The sequence below is a fragment of the Lethenteron reissneri genome, chromosome 2, assembly GCF_015708825.2.
Source record: "Lethenteron reissneri isolate LAM-NWPU_2019-01 chromosome 2, ASM1570882v1, whole genome shotgun sequence".
Lineage (NCBI taxonomy): Eukaryota > Metazoa > Chordata > Hyperoartia > Petromyzontiformes > Petromyzontidae > Lethenteron > Lethenteron reissneri.
Window position 1 is genome coordinate 9470236 of NC_083780.1, and position 20620 is coordinate 9490855.

Consider the following 20620-nt stretch of genomic DNA (forward strand, 5'->3'; position numbering starts at 1 on the left):
AAGCCCACTCCGCCTAGGAGAAAATAATTGGGTAGATTGGGGGGGGGGGGAGCTGAGATGAGCACGCGTCTAAAAATAATGGCAACAGAGACGTAGAGAGTTGTACAAACATCTGAGAATAATGACGGGTAATAAAGCGAAGGCCTGCTGCTTTCTCGTTGCATCGGCCCACTCCTCGCCTTAATAGCAGTCACCCTACCAGACGCATTGTGTGTGTGGGGATGGGGGGTGGGGAGATTTAATTTATTGCGACAATCCACGGGATTCTGGAAGCCGAATGCTGTTTGAGCCCCACACGGCGTTGTCGTCCCCCAATACCAACATCCGCCATTTGCCACGAAGTGACGGTGATGTCACCACGGCGCCTTGTGCCAGACCAGGTGCACTTTGAGGCCACGTGAAGTGTCGAAAGCTCGCTGACAGAAGGTCACTGGGCAGACCCGGGTGGCATCTGTTGGCTGACCGAGATGACTGGCAGATGCGCCAGCTGTACCCCCTACTGTGCCAACTTTCTGTATTTTAGCCACCTGGTACTCCGCTCGTTGTTGTGAGCGTCGCTCCTCTACCCTTCGTTGTTGTTGGAGGGTGACTGCCTCCAACTGCCACCGCTGGCACCAGTCTTCGGCACGTCCAGTTATATTGATAATACTGATGTAGTTTATATTTTAGTTTTTTTACGTGGTGGTTTAGCTGCTGCAGCTCCTCACGATTAAAATTCCTTCCCTCTATTACTGCTAACCCTACTCCCTCCCTTTGATGCTGCTAATCCTGCATAATGCACGGGCATAATATGACTTTGAAACCCCCCCCCACCTCCTACGTATTCCACAAGTAGTGACTAATCCCATATCTGCATTTCCCATAAATATGCTAAATTCCTCTTGATATGCAAATTCCCTTCTCAAGGCGCCCTTCCCCCTCCAACCCAGCTTAAATATACGCTGCCAAACATTGTGGTGTTCATTCAGACGCTGTCTTTCCGACAGACCTGTTCTTCACCTGAGGACGGCTGCTTGCGTTGTGGCCGAAACGTCGTGAGAATTATTTTATTATGTTTTATTTTTATTATTTTATTACTTCCCTTCTACGTGACTTTACCGAAAGAACCAAGAAGATGAATCCCTGCAGTCACGAAAGCTTTAAATCGAAACCTAAGTCCAGTCAGCTCCACAACCTTCCATACCGCATCAGTCTATCTCTTCTCCAGCCCGTATCGTGCCCGTTTAGCCCCTTCTATTCGGCCAAACATAAGCTGCTTGGGCACATGGTGTCTGGGCTTGCGGGCTACATGACCCAGTCAATGCAGCCTAGTCTGCTGGAGGAGCTCACTGGTGGGAATGTGTACACATCTTTCAAGGATTTGTGAGCTCCTCACACAATTCAGCCTTGTTTAACCCAGCATGGATCGTAGGCAGGCCAGCCTGACTGTTTCTAACCGGCGCAGATATTTCATTACAGTGGCCCACGTTTCAAAAGCATAAAGAAGGGAGGGCATGACTGTGGCCGAGAAGACTCAAAGCTTTATGCGGAGCAACAGACGAGTAGCTTCCACGTAGCATTACGCAGCCGATGCAAATATAATGCTGCCCGACCGATTCGGCGTGAGGCCTTTGCTGTCAAACTGGAGCTGGTCATTCGTACACTGCCCAGGTTTGTTGAAACTATCCACTCTGTCCACAACGTTTCCATCACCAATGGGGAAACTGAGGGGGTGGAGTGTTTGATGACATAAAATACGTAGGCAGGTGCTTAGTTTGGACGGGGCTGATGGTAAGACCCCACCTCTTAGTGGCGCACGCTCCTTTCAGCAGCAGCGCCTCTCAGTGAGCAGCAATCATCAGATCATCTTCTTGGTTCTTTCGGTAAAGTCACGTAGAATGGAAATAATAAAATAATAAAATAAAACATCATAAAATCATTCTCACGACGTTTCGGCCACAACGCAAGCAGCCGTCCTAAAAAAAATCATCAGATCATCAGCAAACATAACATCAGGGGCATCCTTCCAATCCTGCGGAACCCGTCCTGTCATCCAGACGGTTGTGAAGGTGCCATGTTGGGCAGTTTGCATACAGATGCTACCCTCCCTCGGCATTCCGCTTGGGAGATCGTTTTTGAAAGGGTGGTCTCCACCTTGCACCACGATGTTGTCTGGGCTGCGGGAATTCCCCACCCCCCCCAAGACCTCACAGAAATTATCTGCCTACCCCTCCCCTCTCATCTCACTCCACTCACATCCACACACTCTCCCACCTCTCCCCTCTCATCTCACTCTACTCCACTCCACGCACTCTCCTACCTCTCCCCTCTCATCTCACTCCACTCCCTTCCACGCCTACCTCTCTCCTCATCTCACTCTACTCCCCTCCACGCACTCTCCTACCTCTCCCCTCTCATCTCACTCTGCTCCCCTCCACGCACTCTCCTACCCTCCCGTCTCATCTCACTCCACTCCCCTCCACGCACTCTCCTACCTTTCCCCTCTCATCTCACTCCACTCCCCTCCACGCACTCTCCTACCCTCCCGTCTCATCTCACTCCACTCCCCTCCACGCACTCTCCTACCTTTCCCCTCTCATCTCACTCCACTCCCCTCCACGCACTCTCCTACCCTCCCGTCTCATCTCACTCCACTCCCCTCCACGCACTCTCCTACCTCTCTCCTCTCATCTCACTCCACTCCCCTCCACGCACTCTCCTACCTTTCCCCTCTCATCTCACTCCACTCCCCCCCACGCACTCTCCTACCTCTCCCCTCTCATCTCACTCTACTCCCCTCCACGCACTCTCCTACCTCTCCCCTCTCATCTCATTCCACTCCCCTCCACGCACTCTGCTACCCCTTCCCTCTCATCTCACTCCACTCCCCTCCACGCACTCTCCTACCTCTCCCCTCTCATCTCACTCCACTCCCCTCCCCTCTCATCTCACTCTACTCCCTTCCACGCACTCTCCTACCTCTCCCCTCTCATCTCACTCCACTCCCCTCCCCTCTCATCTCACTCTCCTCCCTTCCACGCACTCTCCTACCTCTCCCCTCTCATCTCACTCCACTCCCCTTCACGCACTCTCCTACCTCTCCCCTCTCATCTCACTCCACTCCCCTCCACGCACTCTGCTCCAGCAACGAATGCTTTCTCTCGCACCCCCCACTCAGGCTGCGCTCAGGGGCAGCTCCCACATTCTGTGATGCTGCCCCCACAGTCTGGAATCCCCTTCCGACAGCCATCTGTGCTGTCAGCCACCTGCGCATAAACCATTGACTCTGGACGATTCGACGGGGGGGGGAGGGGGTGTAACGAAATGTGATGTCACACATAATTATTCACTTACTGGATTGTTTAGATAGGATGATGCAGTTGCTATGCCGCTGTTGCTATGCAGCAGCCTTCTCAGACTCGGTCGCTATGACAGTCTAGGACGCAGTCGCTATGACAGTCTAGGACGCAGTCGCTATGCATGACAGTCGCTCTGCATGACAGTCGCTATGATGGTCACCAGAATGTGGTCACAGTGACAGTCGCTATGACAGTCGCTAGGATGCCGTCTCCATGATACCGTCTCTAGGACACGGTTGCTAGGACAACGTCACTATGACGTAGTCGCTATGACGCGGATGTTTGCTCCTTCTCCTCTGCTACCCCATCAGTCTGGAACTGCCTACCCCCCCCCCCCCCCGGGTGATTGACCTCCAGGCTCAAGATCTCCCTCTTTTCCATTGCCCGTGACTGATCGTCTCTGAAACACACACACACACATTCACTATGTTGTACCACATGTATAGGCGGATATGCGACGGTCGGATATGCGACGTTGTACGATACATGTGTATTTTTTTTTTAATATGCACAGTGTATGCCTCATTGTCAGCCTGCGATGCAAAGTGGCAAACGTTCGGAGCGGGGGGAAATTTCTTCACCCGAAATGTAACGATAAAAAAATTAGATTTTCTGGGGAGAAAAAAAAATATATTTTCTGGGGAGAAAAAAAAATATATTTTCTGGGGAGAAAAAAAAAACATCGGATGCATTGCTCCATTTAATTTGACGTTTGCCATTCAATGTTTAATTTTGTCAGGAACGCGGTCCTAACCTCCCACTCGCAACGTATTTCTAGGGCACTCTCACTCGGAGATACCCTCTGGGAAAGGGCTGCCCAGCCCCTGGACACCTTTGCGAGCGAGACGTTCCATTTTAAACTAAACTAATACTATTTTTTGTAATTTAATTTCACTAGGTAAGGCCCACTGAGCTATATAGCTCTTTTTTATTAGAAGCGACCTGGCCACAATTGATAGCTCAGCGAAGTGGCTTATCATGGGCTGCCCAAACCCAGGACACCTTTGCGAGCGAGACGTTCCATTTTAAACTAGACTAAACATTTTTATACAATTTAATTTTACCAGGTAAGGCCCACTAAGCTATATAGCAATTTTTTTTATTTGGAAGCGACCTGGTCACAAATGATAGCTCAGCGATGTGGCTTGTCATGTGAAAATATATATGAGCCAAATTCTATAAACGAACGTCTCTAAATGTGGAGGGGGAAAAAAAACCGGAGGACCTGGAGAAAAATCCACGCGACCACGGGGAGAGAGACGCAAACTCCAAATATACAGCAGCAGGCGTCAGGATCAAGGGATCGAACCCACGACCTTCTGTACACCAGGCGAGGTAGTTAACATCTCCTAGCCACCGTGGTGATGATGATGATAAGAGAGAGAGACACGCAAACTCCAAATATACAGCAGCAGGCGTCAGGGTCGGGATCGAACCCAGGACCTTCTGTATACCAGGCGAGGTAGTTAACATCTCCTAGCCACCGTGATGATGATGAGAGAGAGATACGCAAACTCCAAATATACAGCAGCAGGCGTCAGGGTCGGGGATCGAACCCACGACCTTCTGTATACCAGGCGAGGTAGTTAACATCTCCTAGCCACCGTGATGATGATGAGAGAGAGAGACGCAGACTCCAAATATACAGCAGCAGGCATCAGGGTCGGGAGCGAACCCACGACCTCCTGTATACCAGGCGAGATAGTTAACACCTCCTAGCCACCGTGATGATGATGATGAGAGAGAGACGCAAACTCCAAATGTAAAGTAGGTGTCAGGATCGAACCCACGACCTCCTGTATACCAGGCGAGGTAGTTAACATCTCCTAGCCACCGTGGTGATGATGATGATAAGAGAGAGAGACACGCAAACTCCAAATATACAGCAGCATGCGTCAGGTCAGGGATCGAACCCACGACCTCCTGTACACCAGGCGAGGTAGTTAACATCTCCTGGCCAACCGTGGTGCCCATTGTGAACAGAGGATGCCCGTCGTAAAACGCCACCGAGGTGCCATGGATGGGTGCGTAAGTCAATGGGCAGCGGACACGTGGCCTATTAGCAAACCGTGTGACCGCCGTGGCAATTTTTGGGGGAATCCTGACAGGGCCATCAAACACGGCACGTGCTGAAAGGAGTCAAATCGATAAAGCAGCACGCAGCAGCAGCAGGGGGGCTGCGATATGAACAGGGCTCCCAGGTAAACCGCATGCCCTCGTGAGATTAAACCCCCGTACAATACCCCGCGGGTGTCGAGCCGTTCGTCGCGATGTCCGGCGCCACGATAATGCCGCATCCTTCCGGATTGAATGACGCTCGCTCGGTTACATCGTCGAGTGCGTGGGCCGCAGTGTTGGGTCATCTCCCTGAGAGTTATTGCGCCCGTGCGCTTTCCAGACGGGCAGGCAGGCAGGCCGGACGTGGCTGATGATGGGCCAGAGATCACGCCGTTCACAATCGCATCCTTAGCACCCATAGTACGTCTTTGTTTTTGGGTTAGATCGCGTCAATATTCGTGCGTCGTTAAACCCGCCACCACCCGGCACGGCCAATTAGTGAGGTTTGTCACGTAAACAGAACGTGCCAATTCGTTACTCGTACAGCGCACCGGTGTGTTGGAGAGCAAATGTGGCTGCCGCCTGATGAAGCTCGTTGTAATTATTGGCGAAACGTCGTACTCAGATGGTAAATGTTGTGGATTTGCTCTCCAACACACCGGTGTGCTGTACTAGTAACGAATTGGCACATTTTGTTTAGGTGACAAACCTCACTAATTGGCTGTGTCGGGTGGTGGCGGGTTTAACGACGCATTTTTTTTTTTACGCGATCTAACCCCCCAAAAACACAAACCTGTTTCTTGGATGATATTGGTCGCGAAAGTCTCCCACGTGTCATCCTGAGCATTTGGAAGGCGTCGTTACCAACGAGCGCGCTTTTGTGCGGGTACGCACGCGCACTTGCCACCGGTTGTCGCAGCGCGTTGGTGGGGATAGCGGTCAGAAACGCGTACAACAACAACAGCAACAACAACAGCAACAACAACAACAGCAACAACAACAACAACAGCAACAACAACAACAGCAACAACAACAACAACAGCAACAACAACAACACCAGCAACAACAACAACAGCAACAACAACAACAGCAACAACAACAACACCAGCAACAACAACAACAACAGCAACAACAACAACAACAGCAACAACAACAGCAACAGCAACAGCAACAACAACAACAGTAACAACAACAACAACAGCAACAACAACACCAGCAACAACAACAACAGCAACAACAACAACAGCAACAACAGCAACCACAAATCCACGGCCCTCGCTGCATTTTGTGCGAAAACCATCAGCGGTGCCAGAATCACTGCGTTCCCGTCCTCTTGCCTTCATCCGACGTGAAAATGAATTCCGAGCAAATGTGACCGATTGATGGGCAGCAGTGGGATAGAGAGAGAAGAGAGAGGGGAAAGGCAACTGTGGACCGGTTCCATCCTTAGTAAGACTCATCAGCACGGTCGAGTCGACCAACGCTCTCTGCCGCAAAGTCTGCCTCTTGGAAGGCACGCGGCGTGAAGTCGCCACTTCCACACTGCAGGGGACCAATTAGCTCGGCTGAACGCGAATCTAGTTAGTGAATGACAAATGCCATGTTTAAATCCTTTATATTAAGTTCGCTTGCTTGCGTGCTTGCGTGCTTGCTTGCTTGCTTACGACCGTGCAAACCTTTCGGTCGCTTTTTAACCCACTTCCCGTGATCCAATCGAGCTGACATTTTGCACACAGACTCGTTGTGCGAGACAATTAATGTTTGTGAAAACTTTTTTCCAAAATTTTACACTGTTTAGGGGAAACAAATTAAATATTTAATTACCAATTGTTTAATACTGCAGACAATCATCTGACCCATAGGTGGCAGCCATCTCAAGCCAGAGGACGAGAGGACTCTAGCCGCCACGCATATAAAGGATTTAGAGTGAAAAACTTTGTTTTTACGGGTTATACTTGTTATGTTCTCTCTCTGCGAGACTCAGTTGTCTCGCGGTCACTTAGAGATGTCGATGCGAACAGTAGCGAAATGTTAACGACCTCGCCTGGTGTGCAGGTAGTCCTGGATTTCATCCAGACGCTGAAGCCTGCTGTATATTTGTAATTTGCGTCGTTCTCTCCCTCTCTCTTTCTCTTCCCCGCGTGGTCGCGTGGATTTTTTTTCCGGGTCCTCTGGTTTTTCCCTCCACGTTTAGAATCAACAACGTGCATTTAGAAAATTTGGCTGCGGTTGCACATTTCCACGTGATGATTATCCGTCTGTGAGAGCCAGGTCGCCTCTGAAAAAAAGCTACACAGCTCAGTAGGGCCTTGCCTGGTAAAATAAAAAAAAACATGTTTAGTTTGTATTTGTTTGGGTTATTTGTTCACCTTTCTTGTACTTTTCACGGCCATGATGCCCTTGCTACTGTTTGTTGCTGCAACGTTGTTACCCGCCCCTACTGGACATCCGTAAAAAAACATGCACAAAAGAGCTTTATAGCTCTTCGGATTTCTGCAGTCTAAATAATGAGAGACTGCTCAGCGCAGTGTTGCTGTCCGCCGGGCTGAGAGTGTCACGTGATGCACCGCTCACGATGTCCCTGCCAGACAACTCGCAAGGTGTGGGGGGGTGGGGGAGGGGGGGTCACTCTGCCCCCTGCACGACGCAGGGGGCAAGAGGTCAAGAGGCTCCGAGCCACTGGAACTCACAAAAGAGCAGCACCCCCTGCTGACGAGGATGCTTTAATTATTGGGCGGGAGGGGTGGTTGGGGGGGGGGGTGGTGGGGGCAGTGGGGATGGGTGGAGGGGTGGCGGTGGGGGTGGGGGCAGTGGGTGGAGGGATGGCGGTGGGGGCAGTGGGGGTGGGTGGAGGGGTGGCGGTGGGGGTGGGGGTGGTGGGGATGGGTGGAGGGGGGAGGGGCGATGGGTGGGATACGGCGGTGGGGTGGGGTGGGGGAGGGGACAATTGGTAGCTGTCGTGAGCTATACTCTTTGGTTCTTTCGGCAAAGTCACGTAGGTAGAAACATAATAATAGATCAAGACGTTTCGATCACCACACAAGCAACCGTCTTCAGGCGCTGACTCGGCAGTGAAGCAGTGTCGGGGCTTGAATGGCTCGTTGAGATGGAGACAGCGTGGGTAGCAGCAAGTGTTGTTCGAATACGACGAGACAGCGTATCAGGATTCTTAAATCTATTTGTGCGGAGCTTTCAGTGCTTTTACGCCCTCCGCTTCGTCGGTTGCGTGGTGGGGTTTCCACGGTTAGCCGTGCAATCCGTGGGCAAAACGTTTAAATGCAGCAGCAGCAGCGTGCACGCTCCTAAAATAAAATGAAAAAAATATAGTCTTGTAATAGGTGATGCTTTCCTGGGTAAATAATTGGCATCGCAATATAAAATTATTTTTTTCTAAACCAGCCGTGATTCAAGTCTCTTATTCTTTTTTCAAAGGACAAAAAAAAAATCGGCGAAGATAGCGATGTTAATATATACACACGGAAAAGATATAAATCATGTTTTTTTTTAAATGGCATCCGAAAAGCTGACATCAAAAAGGAAACATTCAACGGTAATAAGGCGGCGTGATGCTTTTTGTTTTGTTTTCATGAACCATTAAAAGTAGAATCTTGATTGATGAAGATGTAACCGTGGTGGTGGGCACAGTGGTTAAGCGCACTGCGCCACGAAGCCTGCGCCCACCTGAGTTCGATTCCCGGGCGCGGCCAAGATTAACATCGCAACCCGTTCTCTGCCTCACCCCGCTTCTCACGTTCACCAACCAGATGGGCGATCAAACAAATCCGCATTAGCTACGCAGGCCGGAGATCGGACAATCATCCAGCAGTGGAGTGACAAAAAAAGCTATACGTTGTCCATGTTTCGATTTAAAGCTTTCGTGACTGCAGGGATTCATCTTCTTGGTTCTTTCGGTAAAGTCACGTAGAAGGGAAGTAATAAAATAATAAAAATTAAACATAATAAAATAATTCTCACGACGTTTCGGCCACAACGCAAGCAGCCGTCATCAGGTGAAAATTGAAATACCATCAAGCTTGGAGCGTATATTTAAGCTGGGTTGGCGTACGCATTTCCCATAAATATGCTAAATTCCTCTTGATATGCAAATTATTTTGTCAAGGCGCTCTTCTTCCCCCCTCCAACCCAGCTTAAATATACGCTCCAAGCTTGGTGGTGTTTTTTTCTGCACCTGAGGACGGCTGCTTGCGTTGTGGCCGAAACGTCGTGAGAATTATTTTATTATGTTTTATTTTTATTACTTTATTACTTCCCTTCTACGTGACTTTACCGAAAGATCCAAGAAGACGTTGTCCATGATAAGGGTGTTTTTTTTGTAGGTGAGATCGCGTAAATATAAATGGTGTCGGTGATCCCACCACCACCCGACACAGCCAATTAGTGAGGTTTGTCACGGAAACCAAAACGTGCCAAGAAGTCACTAAGGGTCCGTCCATAAATGACGTCACGCGATTTTGGACGATTTTTGACCCCCCCCCCCCTCGTTACACGGCGTCACAAAAAGTCAGACCCCCCCTCAAATATGACGTCACAAAGCTCTGCCCCCCCCCCCCCCAAAATAAAACACGCTTCAAATCGCTTTAAACTATTGTCATTGTAGTGCGTATTTAATGTGGCGCTGCACTCTGATGTTGTAGGAGAAAACATTTATCAAAAAGTCGATTTAATTAAGTAGAACGTGTTGTCTATATTTATTTAAAGTTGCGCATTTTGATGTGACGTCACATTTTTCAACCACCCCCCCCTCGTCACACATCGTCACAAATGTCTGACCCCCCCCCCTAGTTGCGTGACGTCATTTATGGACGGCCCCAAATTGATCAGATCGGTGTGTTGGAGAGTAACCCCACAACATTTACAATTCGGTACCGGGACGTTTCGCTGGTGATGACAACCAGCTTAATTTTTATATTTACGCGATCTAACCCAACAAAAACCTTTATCACGGACAATATTGGCCTCGAAAGCCCACGGGTTATAAATGAGTAGAATTACATTAAATACGCACTACAATGACAATAAATTTCGATTTAAAGCTTTCACCTGAGGACGGCTGCTTGCGTTGTGGCCGAAACGTCGAGAGAATTATTGTATTATGTTTTATTTTTATTATTTTATTACTTCCCTTCTACGTGACTTTACCGAAAGAACCAAGAAGATACAATGACAATAGTTTAAAGCGATTTGAAGCATGTTTTATTTTTGGGGGGGGGGGGGGGCAGAGCTTTGTGACGTCATATTTGAGGGAGGGGGTCTGACTTTTTGTGACGCCGTGTGACAAAGGGGGAGGGGGGTCAAAATCGTCCAAAATCGCGTGACGTCATTTATGGGCGGAAACTACTATTCTTACAATTGCAAACACGAGAATATTTGGTTTCAATTTCCTACACCCGCTGCACATCAACGTACGCGTGCTGGTCTGTGTGAGGGTTGCCAACTCGAAGTGCGCGCACGCACGCAAAAACCGGGACGCGTTACCATGGAAAGGCCAGAAGAGAGGTGAACGACGCGTGAGGATCGTCGTCTGGAGTGGTGCATTGCTACTGTGGTTACGCAACCGACAACAACAACAATATCTAGATAATATCTATTTAATATGTAGAGAAATCTTCTTGGTTATTTCGGTAAAGTCACGTAGAATGGAAATAATAAAATAATACAAATAAAACAGAAATTATTTTTTATTATTTTATTATTTCCATTCTACGTGACTTTACCGAAAGAACCAAGAAGATGAATCCCTGCAGTCACGAAAGCTTTAAATCGAAATATCGAGAAATATCACAGATTATCCATGAGAACAGCTACCTCTGTACAAGAAGGCAATCCTGGAAGAGAAAAAATAAAACCCGGGACAGGTGGCAACAGCAGCTTGTCGCGTGAATACGCGCACAGATACTCGTTGGCGGTGACGCAGTGGAGGCTGCGTTGTTGTTGTTGTTTGTAAAGTAACAACAACGACAACAACAACGACCTCAATTTATTCGGAGCGGAGCCGCATCCCAGCCGCTGTCGCTGTGCTCGCTTCGCGTGCAGGACGCGGCTTCAGGGAGGAGGCGGTGGGGGGGGGGGGAGACCGCCTTTCGATTTTTGCACACAGCGTTGGTGTGCGGTGATTTTTTTCTGCAATGTTTTGCTGTCTTTTCTTGGATTTTCTGTTTGCACTTAGTCACATATTCACTTTAAGATGTTTTTTGTTCTGTTTTGTGTTTGTTGCGGTTGCACCCGATTCAAGAGCCGAATGGCTCACATGCTGCTAATCCTGCATAATGCACGGGCATAAGTAGTACTAATCACATACCTGCATTTCCCATATCCCCTCCCTTTGATGCTGCTGATCCTGCATAATGCACGGGCATAAGTAGTACTAATCACATACCTGCATTTCCCATATCCCCTCCCTTTGATGCTGCTAATCCTGCATAATGCACGGGCATAAGTAGTACTAATCACATACCTGCATTTCCCATATCCCCTCCCTTTGATGCTGCTAATCCTGCATAATGCACGGGCATAAGTAGTACTAATCACATACCTGCATTTCCCATATCCCCTCCCTTTGATGCTGCTAATCCTGCATAATGCACAGGCATAAGTAGTACTAATCACATACCTGCATTTCCCATATTCCCTCCCTTTGATGCTATTAATCCTGCATAATGCACGGGCATAAGTAGTACTAATCACATACCTGCATTTCCCATATCCCCTCCCTTTGATGCTGCTGATCCTGCATAATGCACGGGCATAAGTAGTACTAATCACATACCTGCATTTCCCATATCCCCTCCCTTTGATGCTGCTAATCCTGCATAATGCACGGGCATAAGTAGTACTAATCACATACCTGCATTTCCCATATCCCCTCCCTTTGATGCTGCTAATCCTGCATAATGCACGGGCATAAGTAGTACTAATCACATACCTGCATTTCCCATATCCCCTCCCTTTGATGCTGCTAATCCTGCATAATGCACAGGCATAAGTAGTACTAATCACATACCTGCATTTCCCATATCCCCTCCCTTTGATGCTATTAATCCTGCATAATGCACGGGCATAAGTAGTACTAATCACATACCTGCATTTCCCATATCCCCTCCCTTTGATGCTGCTATTCCTGCATAATGCACGGGCATAAGTAGTACTAATCACATACCTGCATTTCCCATAAATATGCTGAATTCCTCTTGATATGCAAATTCTTTTGTCAAGGCGCCCTTCCCCCCCCCTTCCAAACCAGCTTATATATAAATGCCCCAAGCTCGTGTGCTGTTTCATTCAGACGCTGTCGCCTCGACGGACCTGGGTTTCACCTGAGGACGGCTGCTTGCGTTGTGGCCGAAACGTCGTGAGAATTATTTTATTATGTTTTATTTTTATTATTTTATTACTTCCCTTCTACGTGACTTTACCGAAAGAACCAAGAAGAGGGCTATACCTAATACATGAACTTGAACTTGAACGCAGCGACCGGGCAGGCAGGCGGGGTTAGGCCGAGGTGGCCACGAGAGGCACTGCGACTGCGACTGGGGATGAGGCCGTCGCTGGGCCTGCGAGCGCGCGGGCTGAACGATTAATCGATTTCAAAGTCGATTAATCGCAATTTGAAACAATTCGATTAGCGAATCGCAAAGGCTGCGATTTTTTTGCGATTTGAAAAGTCCCATTACGTTTTTCTTCTTGGTTCTTTCGGTAAAGTCACGTAGAAGGGAGATAATAAAAGAATAAAATAAAACATAATAAAATAATAATACAATTGAGAATTGTATTATTTTATGATGTTTTATTTTTATTATAATCTCCTTTCTACGTGACATTACCGAAAGAACCAAGAAGATGAATCCCTGCAGTCACGAAAGCTTTTAATCCTATTACTTGCTTATTGGTATTGTTTTATTATTTTATTATTATGACTTCATTTATTTAACTTTACAATTGTTCTATGTTTGATTGTTCTATTTCAATTAAAACATTTTAATAAATACACGTTGGAAGAAATTCATATGTTTTAAGTTCTCATCCTTGCATCAGGATATATATAGCAGCTCGAAAATTGATTGTATCATGTGGCAATGCTCCATCACACGTTTTAAATCTATTACACACTGAATATTGAACTGAAGCTTGACTTTAAACTTTTCAATCGCAAATCGCAATCTCAATATCTTGTCGGAAAAACTGCAATTAGATATTTTCCCCAAACCGTTCAGCCCTACTGCGAGCGCATGGGCAGAAGCGTCGCGGGATCGAGGTGGATTTAGTTAAACGCGTGGCAGCAGGGCTTTCGCGACCAATATCACCCATAATACAGGGATTCTGTTGGGGGGTTATATCGCGTCAATGTATAAATGTGTAGCAGCTACACGTTTACAAATGCCATCACGCCTACGCCTCTAAGGAACGAAACAGGTGGAACACGTTTTAAAGCTTTCGTGACTGCAGGGATTCATCTTCTTGGTTCTTTCGGTAAAGTCACGTAGAAGGGAAGTAATAAAATAATAAAAATAAAACATAATAAAACAATTCTCACGACGTTTCGGCCACAACGCAAGCAGCCGTCCTGGTTTTCACCTGAGGACGGCTGCTTGCGTTGTGGCCGAAACGTCGTGAGAATTGTTTTATTATGTTATATTTTTATTATTTTATTACTTCCCTTCTACGTGACTTTACCGAAAGAACCAAGAAGAGGTGGAACACGTGTTTAAAGTAGATGGCTGCAATACAGTTCCACGTGGTAAACCATTTCATTGAAATATAATATATAGCTCAGTGGGCCTTACCTGGTAAAATAAAAACATCACAATTACCTCTATTTAAGACTGAAACAGAAGGATTTCTCCACAAATCTGGTTGCCGCCTGATGAAGCTAGTTGTACTTACTGGCGAAACGTCGTACTCAGATTGTAAATGCTGTGGCTTTGCTCGCCAACACACCGGTGTGCTGTACTAGTGATGAATTGACATGTTCTGTTTACGTGATAAACTTTACTAGTTGGTTGTGTCGGGTGGTGGCGGGTTTAACGACACATTTATATATTTACGTGATCTAACACAAAATAGCCTGTATTATGGAGGTGGATTAAGTTTACATTTCTCACTCGATGTTTCCCCGGGTTGGGGGTGCGGGGGGAACGACGCTGCCCTCCTCCTCCTCCCTCCTCCTCCCTCCTCCTCTCTCCTCTTCCTCCCTCCTCCTCCCTCCCCCTCCCTCCCTCTCCTCTCTCCTCCTCCTCCTCCTTCTCCTCCCTCCTCCTCCTTCTCCTCCCTCCTTCTCCTCCTCCCTCTTCCTCTCTCCCTCCCTCCTCCTCCCTCCTCCCTCCTCCTCCTCCCTCCTCCTCCCTCCTCTTCCTCCTTCCTCCTCCTCCCTCCTCCTCCCCCTCCTCCTCCTCCCTCCTTCTCCTCCTCCTCCCTCCTCCTCCCTCCTCCGCCTCCTCCTCCTCCTCCCTCCTCCTCCTCCTCCTCCCTCCTCCTCCTCCTCCCTCCTTCTCCCTCCTCCTCCCTCCTTCTCCTCCTCCCTCCTCCTCTCTCCCTCCCTCCTCCTCCCTCCTCCCTCCTCCTCCTCCCTCCTCCTCCCTCCTCTTCCTCCTTCCTCCTCCCTCCTCCTCTTCTTCTTTCAAGAAGCCAACACATCTCTGAACGACTTGGGGCCCCCACGATGTTTGACTTTTCTTTCGCTGACGCCCGGCGCCATCCCCTTCTTTGCTCCGTCCGCACGCGGCCCCGCCGGTTGACTCTGACCGCGCGGCTCTCTCCATTCACGCAGCGGCGGTGGGCAGAGACGGTGTGGTCGGATCTGCAGTCGCTCGAACCGGAGGACCCGGAAAAAAAATCCACTGCGATCACGGGGAGAACACGCAAAATGCGCGTTTTCCCCGTGATCGCGTGGATTTAAAGGCGTCAGGGTCGGGATCGAACCAACGAACTCCTATATACAAATTATTTGGGTCTTTCAGTAAAGCCACGTAGATAGAAAAAAAAATATGAATTCTTGCAGTCACGAAAGCTTCAAGTCCTGTATACAAGATGATCTAACAGAAAAAAAACCCTCTATTATGGATAATATTGGTCGCGAAAGCCTCCTGCGTGTGAAAGGTGAGGTCGTTAATATTTCGCCACCGCGGCACCCAGAGTAGAAGGTCTGCCTATCCATGACAATCCTATCATATGACTGTACCCCCATATGTACCCATAATCCTATGACCAGATTAATCATTAATAGCAAATTCTGAGGACAAATTAAGGCAAGATTTATGTTGTGTACCAATATGATAATAATAATTGTTGTAAGAGCAATCAATGGGTGGTGACTGAGACCCAAAAATGCGCATTTCATAGACGCGTATCATCGAAGTACAACTGGACATCAGCAGCCAATTGCTCACCGCATTCCTCCAGTGTAGGTAAGGGATTCCTCTTCTGAAGTACACTCAACGGATTTGGTGAATTCACGCAGTGCCCTATTTAAAACAGCTTTGAAATTTGAGGAGCGCCGGGCTCCCTCGGGAGGTTATCCAGATCCGCCCCTCGGGGTGTCGGGCATCCGCTCCGCTTCCTCTCCATCGCTCAACCTGAGCGCGACTCGTTTGCTAATCGGCGGGGAGAGTGCGACCATTATAATGGTAGGAACCTCCTGGTTACACCAGCCCACAGGGGATTATTGTGTCTGTCGTGCAGGGGAGGGGCTGGGTGGGGAGGGAGGAATTGGGTGGGGAGGGGAGGGTGGGGAGGGGCTGGGTGAGGAGGGTGGGGTGGGAAGGGGCTGGGTGGGGAGGGGCTGGGTGGAGAGGGTGGGGAGGGGCTGGGTGGGGAGGGTGGGGAGGGGCTGGGTGGAGAGGGTGGGGAGGGGCTGGGTGGAAGGGGTGGGGCTAGGTGGGGGGTGGGAGGGGTGGGGCTGGGTGTGGAGGGGCTGGTCACCCCGTGGTGCCCTTATAAAACTCAACGTTTAACCTACTCACGCCGGCTTGTGCGCGCCCTCACAGTCGGCCATATTTGCGGAATACACCACGCCGCCGTTGACCCTGGCCATTGACCGAGCAACCCAACGTTCCTACCAGCTCCCTCCGCAGGAATGTGTTTTACGAGCCAACGGGTCCCGCAAGTCACCTCGCTCATCCATCTTGTTGGTCACTGCATGGGGGACGGACGGAAATAATCCTGCTCACCCACCCACACACACCCGCATCTCCCCTTTCGATTTGTGAATTCTAAGTGAGATGAGATAGAGATGTGATAAGATGAGAGAAGAGATATACCGTGTGTGTTTATATATAGATGAGACAGCTTTGTCGTGAAGTGGGAGAGCTGTCGACATGTGGTGAGATAAGAGAAGGGAGGTGCAGACATGATACGAATGAAAAAGAGATGAATCCAACATGTTTTTTTTTTATTAATGTGAATATACCTTTTTACATTTTATTAGGAGCTCAGAATCAGAAGTGATTTGGCTTAGTAGCGCCTATTGAGCGAAGTAACTCTTTATCAAGGGTGACTCGGCTGGCAGATAACGTCAACGCATTTTACAATTGCAGCTTTAAAAACAACAACAACAACAACATCAGGAATCATTTTGCAAACTTACATTCACACTTAAACTGATATTTGGTGTACACATGATACGTTGTTTTCTTTCTTTCAAGAATCCTAACGCCTCCTCCCTCCTTCCTTCTCCTCCTCCCTCCTCCTCCTCCCCACTCCTCCCTCCTCCTCCTCCCTCCTCCTCCTTCTCCTCCCTCCTCCTCCTCCCTCCTCCTACTCCCTCCTCCTACTCCCTCCTCCTCCTTCTCCTCCCCACTCCTCCTCCTCCTCCCTCCTCCTACTCCCTCCTCCTACTCCCTCCTCCTCCTTCTCCTCCCCACTCCTCCTTCTCCTCCCTCCTCCTCCTCCCTCCTCTTCCTCCTTCCTCCTCCTCCCTCCTCCTCTCCCTCCTCCTCCTCCCTCCTTCTCCTCCTCCTCCCTCCTCCTCCCTCCTCCGCCTCCTCCTCCTCCTCCCTCCTCCTCCTCCTCCTCCCTCCTCCTCCTCCTCCCTCCTTCTCCCTCCTCCTCCTCCTCCTCCTCCCTCCTCCTCTCTCCCTCCCTCCTCCTCCCTCCTCCCTCCTCCTCCTCCCTCCTCCTCCCTCCTCTTCCTCCTTCCTCCTCCCTCCTCCTCTTCTTCTTTCAAGAAGCCAACACATCTCTGAACGACTTGGGGCCCCCACGATGTTTGACTTTTCTTTCGCTGACGCCCGGCGCCATCCCCTTCTTTGCTCCGTCCGCACGCGGCCCCGCCGGTTGACTCTGACCGCGCGGCTCTCTCCATTCACGCAGCGGCGGTGGGCAGAGACGGTGTGGTCGGATCTGCAGTCGCTCGAACCGGAGGACCCGGAAAAAAAATCCACTGCGATCACGGGGAGAACACGCAAAATGCGCGTTTTCCCCGTGATCGCGTGGATTTAAAGGCGTCAGGGTCGGGATCGAACCAACGAACTCCTATATACAAATTATTTGGGTCTTTCAGTAAAGCCACGTAGATAGAAAAAAAAATATGAATTCTTGCAGTCACGAAAGCTTCAAGTCCTGTATACAAGATGATCTAACAGAAAAAAAACCCTCTATTATGGATAATATTGGTCGCGAAAGCCTCCTGCGTGTGAAAGGTGAGGTCGTTAATATTTCGCCACCGCGGCACCCAGAGTAGAAGGTCTGCCTATCCATGACAATCCTATCATATGACTGTACCCCCATATGTACCCATAATCCTATGACCAGATTAATCATTAATAGCAAATTCTGAGGACAAATTAAGGCAAGATTTATGTTGTGTACCAATATGATAATAATAATTGTTGTAAGAGCAATCAATGGGTGGTGACTGAGACCCAAAAATGCGCATTTCATAGACGCGTATCATCGAAGTACAACTGGACATCAGCAGCCAATTGCTCACCGCATTCCTCTAGTGTAGGTAAGGGATTCCTCTTCTGAAGTACACTCAACGGATTTGGTGAATTCACGCAGTGCCCTATTTAAAACAGCTTTGAAATTTGAGGAGCGCCGGGCTCCCTCGGGAGGTTATCCAGATCCGCCCCTCGGGGTGTCGGGCATCCGCTCCGCTTCCTCTCCATCGCTCAACCTGAGCGCGACTCGTTTGCTAATCGGCGGGGAGAGTGCGACCATTATAATGGTAGGAACCTCCTGGTTACACCAGCCCACAGGGGATTATTGTGTCTGTCGTGCAGGGGAGGGGCTGGGTGGGGAGGGAGGAATTGGGTGGGGAGGGGAGGGTGGGGAGGGGCTGGGTGAGGAGGGTGGGGTGGGAAGGGGCTGGGTGGGGAGGGGCTGGGTGGAGAGGGTGGGGAGGGGCTGGGTGGGGAGGGTGGGGAGGGGCTGGGTGGAGAGGGTGGGGAGGGGCTGGGTGGAAGGGGTGGGGCTAGGTGGGGGGTGGGAGGGGTGGGGCTGGGTGTGGAGGGGCTGGTCACCCCGTGGTGCCCTTATAAAACTCAACGTTTAACCTACTCACGCCGGCTTGTGCGCGCCCTCACAGTCGGCCATATTTGCGGAATACACCACGCCGCCGTTGACCCTGGCCATTGACCGAGCAACCCAACGTTCCTACCAGCTCCCTCCGCAGGAATGTGTTTAACGAGCCAACGGGTCCCGCAAGTCACCTCGCTCATCCATCTTGCTGGTCACTGCATCGGGGACGGACGGAAATAATCCTGCTCACCCACCCACACACACCCGCATCTCCCCTTTCGATTTGTGAATTCTAAGTGAGATGAGATAGAGATGTGATAAGATGAGAGAAGAGATATACCGTGTGTGTTTATATATAGATGAGACAGCTTTGTCGTGAAGTGGGAGAGCTGTCGACATGTGGTGAGATAAGAGAAGGGAGGTGCAGACATTTTACGAATGAAAAAGAGATGAATCCAACATGTTTTTTTTTATTAATGTGAATATACCTTTTTACATTTATTAGGAGCTCAGAATCAGAAGTGATTTGGCTTAGTAGCGCCTATTGAGCGAAGTAACTCTTTATCAAGGGTGACTCGGCTGGCAGATAACGTCAACGCATTTTACAATTGCAGCTTTAAAAACAACAACAACAACAACATCAGGAATCATTTTGCAAACTTACATTCACACTTAAACTGATATTTGGTGTACACATGATACGTTGTTTTCTTTCTTTCAAGAATCCTAACGCCTCCTCCCTCCTTCCTTCTCCTCCTCCCTCCTCCTCCTCCCCACTCCTCCCTCCTCCTCCTCCCTCCTCCTCCTTCTCCTCCCTCCTCCTCCTCCCTCCTCCTACTCCCTCCTCCTACTCCCTCCTCCTCCTTCTCCTCCCCACTCCTCCTCCTCCTCCCTCCTCCTACTCCCTCCTCCTACTCCCCTCCTCCTCCTTCTCCTCCCCACTCCTCCTTCTCCTCCCTCCTCCTCCTCCCTCCTCTTCCTCCTTCCTCCTCCTCCCTCCTCCTCCTTCTCCTCCCCCTCCTCCTCCTCCCTCCTCTCCTCCCTCCTCCTCCTCCTCCCTCCTCCTCCTCCTCCCTCCTCCTCCTCCCTCCTCCTACTCCCTCCTCCTCCTTCTCCTCCCTCCTCCTCCTCCTCCTCCCTCCTCCTCCTCCTCCTCCTCCTCCCTCCTCCTCCTCCCTCCTCCTCCTCCCTCCTCCTCCTTCTCCTCCCCACTCCTCCTCCTCCTCCCTCCTCCTCCTCCCTCCTCCTCCTCCCTCCTCCTCCTCCTCCCTCCTCCTCCTCCCTCCTCCTACTCCCTCCTCCTCCTTCTCCTCCTCCTCCTCCTCCTCCTCCCTCCTCCTCCTCCCTCCTCCTCCTCCCTCCTCCTCCTCCCTCCTCCTCCTCCTCCCTCCTCCTACTCCCTCCTCCTCCTCCCTCCTCCTCCTCCCTCCTCCTCCTCCCTCCTCCCTCCTCCCTCCTCCTCCTCCCTCCTCCTACTCCCTCCTCCTCCTTCTCCTCCCTCCTCCTCCTCCTCCTCCCTCCTCCTCCTCCCTCCTCCTCCTCCCTCCTCCTCCTCCCTCCTCCTCCTCCCTCCTCCTACTCCCTCCTCCTCCTCCCTCCTCCTCCTCCCTCCTCCTACTCCCTCCTCCTCCTTCTCCTCCCTCCTCCTCCCTCCTCCTCCCTCCTCCTCCTCCCTCCTCCTCCTCCCTCCTCCTCCTCCCTCCTCCTCCTTCTCCTCCCTCCTCCTCCCTCCTCCTACTCCCTCCTCCTCC

The 20620-nt window shown here is 50.1% G+C and overlaps 1 protein-coding gene across 2 annotated transcripts in view; it reads left to right on the forward strand.

Annotated features, from left to right (window-relative positions):
• LOC133343907 (complexin-1-like) overlaps positions 1-20620 on the forward strand; it is an 83488-nt gene that overhangs the window by 20139 nt on the left and 42729 nt on the right. The gene's annotated exons all lie outside the window — the stretch shown is intronic.